General features: G+C 44.8%; 1 long non-coding RNA gene across 1 annotated transcript; it reads right to left on the reverse strand.

Moving 5' to 3' along the window:
• Nucleotides 1-1,273: 1,273 nt before the first annotated feature.
• Nucleotides 1,274-1,615, reverse strand: LOC120944828. The gene is made up of 2 exons (XR_005750485.1): nt 1,582-1,615; nt 1,274-1,320 (listed from the first exon to the last, which is right to left on the reverse strand). It is a non-coding gene; the product is annotated as an uncharacterized LOC120944828 (long non-coding RNA).
• Nucleotides 1,616-4,769: the final 3,154 nt, after the last annotated feature.

The following is a 4,769-nucleotide window of genomic DNA, read 5'->3' on the forward strand; positions in this document are numbered from 1 at the left end:
TGAAGGTAACACTCCCCCCTTACCTCTCTTGAACGTAACACTCCCCCCTTACCTCTTTTTATGTAACACTCCCCCCTTACCTCTTTTTACGTAACACTCCCCCCTTACCTCTTTTTTACGTAACACTCCCCCTTACTTCTCTTTAATGTAACACTCCCCCCTTACCTCTTTTTTACGTAACACTCCCCCTTACCTCTTTTGAAGGTAACACTCCCCCCTTACCTCTTTTGAAGGATAACACTCCCCCCTTACTTCTTTTTTATGTAACACTCCCCCCTTACCTCTTTTGAACGTAACACTCCCCCTTACCTCTTTTGAAGGTAACACTCCCCCCTTTCCTCTTTTGAAGGTAACACTCCCCCCTTACCTCTTTTTTACGTAACACTCCCCCCTTACTTCTCTTTTATGTAACACTCCCTCCTTACCTCTTTTGAAGGTAACACTCCCCCCTTACCTCTTTTTTACATAACACTCCCCCCTTACCTCTTTTTTACGTAACACTCCCCCTTACTTCTCTTTTATGTAACACTCCCCCCTTACCTCTTTTGAAGGTAAACACTCCCCCCTTACCTCTTTTGAAGGTAATACTCCCCCCATTACCTCTTTTGAACGTAACACTCCCCCCTTACCTCTTTTTTACGTAACACTCCCCCTTACTTCTCTTTAATGTAACACTCCCCCCTTACCTCTTTAGAGGTAAAAACTCCCCATTTACCTCTTTTTTACGTAACACTCCCCGCTTACCTCTTTTGAAGGTAACACTCCCCCTTACCTCTTTTTTACGTAACACTCCCCCCTTACTTCTCTTTTATGTAACACTCCCTCCTTACCTCTTTTGAAGGTAACACTCCCCCTTACCTCTTTTGAAGGTAACACTCCCCCCTTACCTCTTTTGAAAATAACACTCCCCCCTTACCTCTTTTGAAAATAACACTCCCCCCTTACCTCTTTTGAAAGAAACACTCCCCCCTTACCTCTTTTGAAGGTAACACTCCCCCCTTACCTCTTTTGAAAGAAACACTCCCCCCTTACCTCTTTTGAACGTAACACTCCCCCTTACCTCTTTTGAACGTAACACTCCCCCCTTACTTCTCTTTTATGTAACACTCCCTCCTTACCTCTTTTGAAGGTAACACTCCCCCCTTACCTCTTTTGAAGGTAACACTCCCCCCTTACCTCTTTTGAAGGTAACACTCCCCCCTTACCTCTTTTGAAAGAAACACTCCCCCCTTACCTCTTTTGAAGGTAACACTCCCCCTTACCTCTTTTGAACGTAACACTCCCCCCTTACCTCTTTTTTATGTAACACTCCCCCCTTACCTCTTTTTACGTAACACTCCCCCTTACTTCTCTTTTATGTAACACTCCCCCCTTACCTCTTTTGAAGGTAAACACTCCCCCCTTACCTCTTTTGAAGGTAACACTCCCCCCATTACCTCTTTTGAACGTAACACTCCCCCCTTACCTCTTTTGAAGGTAACACTCCCACCTCACCTCTTGTTTACGTAACACTCCCCCCTCACCTCTTTTGAAGGTAACACTCCCCCCTCACCTCTTTTTTATGTAATACTCCCCCCTCACCTCTTTTGAAGGTAACACTCCCCCTTACTGCTTTTGAAGGTAACACTCCCCCTTACCTTTTTGAAGGTAACACTCCCCCCTTACCTCTTTTTTACGTAACACTCCCTCCTCACCTCTTTTGAAGGTAACACTCCCCCGTACCTCTTTTGAAGGTAACACTCCCCCCTTACCTGTTTTTTACATAACCCTCCCCCATACCTCTTTTGAAGGTAACACTCCCCCTTACCTCTTTTGAAGGTAACACTCCCCCCCCTTATCTCTTTTGAAGGTAACACTCCCCCCTTAACTCTTTTGAACATAACACTCCCCCTTACCTCTTCTGAAGGTAACATTCCCCCTTACCTCTTTTGAAGGTCACACTCCCATTACCTATTTTGAACATAAAACTCCCCCCTTACCTCTTTTTTACATAACACTCCCCCCTTACCTCTTTTGAAGGTAACACTCCCCCTTACCTCTTTTGAAGGTAACATTCCCCCTTACCTCTTTTGAAGGTAACATTCCCCCTTACCTCTTTTGAAGGTCACACTCCCGTTACCTATTTTTTTTTTGTTCAATATATTTTTATTAGAAAAGAAAAAATAATTGAAAGACATAAACATAAATCAAGAGGATCAGCATGACCGCATGTCATATCAAAAATGCACACATCAAAACAGTTATACCACTCAAATAATGAGCCTATCGGCCGGGAACGGTAATGATTCCGGGAGCCCCCAGAACTCACCGCTCCCAGCTCCGTTACGCACTGAGCGGAATGGGCGGCTGATCCTCAGCATACGCCTCTCAAACATATGGAAACAAACACACTCATGGGAAACGTATTCCGTTACCTATTTTGAACATAACTCTTACCCCTCTACCTCTTTTTTTACGTAACACTCCCCCTTACCTCTTTTGAAGGTAACGGGACCCTTACCTCTTTTGAAGGTAACACTCCCCCCTTACCTCTCTTGAATGTAACACTCCCCCTTACCTCTTTTTTACGTAACACTCCCCCCTTACCTCTTTTTTACGTAACACTCCCCCCTTACCTCTTTTGAAGGTAACACTCCCCCCTTACCTCTTTTGAAGGTAACACTCCCCCCTTACCTCTTTTGAAGGATAACACTCCCCCCTCACCTCTTTTGAAGGTAACACTCCCCCTTACTTCTTTTGAAGGTAACACTCCCCCTTACCTCTTTTTTACGTAACACCCCCTCCTCACCTCTTTTGAAGGTAACACCCCCCCTTACCTCTTTTGAAGGTAACACTCCCCCCTTACCTGTTTTTTACGTAACCCTCCCCCCTTACCTCTTTTGAAGGTAACCCTCCCCCTTACCTCTTTTGAAGGTAACACTCCCCCCTTACCTCTTTTGAAGGTAACACTCCCCCCTTACCTCTTTTTTACGTAACACTCCCTCCTCACCTCTTTTGAAGGTAACACTGCCCCTTACCTCTTTTGAAGGTAACACTCCCCCCTTACCTGTTTTTTTACGTAACCCTCCCCCCTTACCTCTTTTGAAGGTAACACTCCCCCCCTTACCTGTTTTTTACGTAACACTCCCCCCTTACCTCTTTTGAAGGTAACACTCCCCCCTTACCTCTTTTGAAGGTAACACTCCCCCCTTACCTCTTTTGAAGGAAACACTCCCCCCTTACCTCTTTTGAATGTAACACTCCCCCTTACCTCTTTTGAAGGTAACACTCCCCCTTACCTCTTTTGAAGGTAACACTCCCCCCTTACCTCTTTTGAAGGTAACATTCCCCCTTACCTCTTTTGAAGGTCACACTCCTGTTACCTATTTTGAACATAACACTCCCCCCTTACCTCTTTTTTACATAACACTCCCCCCTTACCTCTTTTGAAGGTAACACTCCCCCTTACCTCTTTTGAAGGTAACATTCCCCCTTACCTCTTTTGAAGGTAACATTCCCCCTTACCTCTTTTGAAGGTCACACTCCCGTTACCTATTTTTTTTTGTTTAATATATTTTTATTAGAAAAGAAAAAATAATTGACAGACATAAACATAAATCAAGAGGATCAGCATGACCGCATGCCATATCAAAAATGCACACATCAAAACAGTTATACCACTCAAATAATGAGCCTATCGGCCAGGAACGGTAATGACTCCGGGAGCCCCCGGAACTCACCACTCCCAGCTCCGTTACGGACTGAGCGGAATGGGCGGCTAATCCTCAGCATACGCCTCTCAAACATATGGAAACAAACACACTCATGGGAAGCGTATTCCGTTACCTATTTTGAACATAACTCTCCCCCCTTACCTCTTATTTACGTAACACTCCCCCCTTACCTCTATGTTACATAACACTCCCCCCTTACCTCTTTTGAAGGTAACGGGACCCTTACCTCTTATGAAGGTAACCCTCCCCCTTACCTCTTTTAAAGGTAACACTCCCCCCTTACCTCTCTTGAATGTAACACTCCCCCTTACCTCTTTTTTACGTAACACTCCCTCTTACCTCTTTTGAAGGTAACACTCCCCCTTACCTCTTTTGAAGGTAACACTCCCCCCTTACCTCTTTTGAAGGATAACATTCCCCCCTTACTTCTTTTTTATGTAAAACTCCCCCCTTACCTCTTTTGAAGGTAACACTCCCCCTTACCTCTTTTGAAATAAACACTCCCCCCTTACCTCTTTTTTACGTAACACTCCCCCCTTACTTCTCTTTTATGTAACACTCCCTCCTTACCTCTTTTGAAGGTAACACTCCCCCCTTACCTCTTTTGAAGGTAACACTCCCCCCTTACCTCTTTTGAATGTAACACTCCCCCTTACCTCTTTTTTACTTAATACTCCCCCCTTACCTCTTTTTACGTAACACTCCCCCCTTACCTCTTTTTTACGTAACACTCCCCCTTACTTCTCTTTTATGTAACACTCCCCCCTCACCTCTTTTGAAGGTAACACTCCCCCTTACCTCTTTTGAAGGTAACACTCCCCCCTTACCTCTTTTGAAGGTAACACTCCCCCCTTACCTCTTTTGAAGGTAACACTACCCCTTACCTCTTTTTTTACGTAACACTCCCTCCTCACCTCTTTTGAAGGTAACACTCCCCCTTACCTCTTTTGAAGGTAACACTCCCCCCCTTACCTGTTTTTTACGTAACCCTCCCCTTTACCTCTTTTTAAGGTAACACTCCCCCTTACCTCTTTTGAAGGTAAGACTCCCCCCTTA

The sequence above is a fragment of the Rana temporaria genome, chromosome 7, assembly GCF_905171775.1.
Source record: "Rana temporaria chromosome 7, aRanTem1.1, whole genome shotgun sequence".
Taxonomy (NCBI): domain Eukaryota; kingdom Metazoa; phylum Chordata; class Amphibia; order Anura; family Ranidae; genus Rana; species Rana temporaria.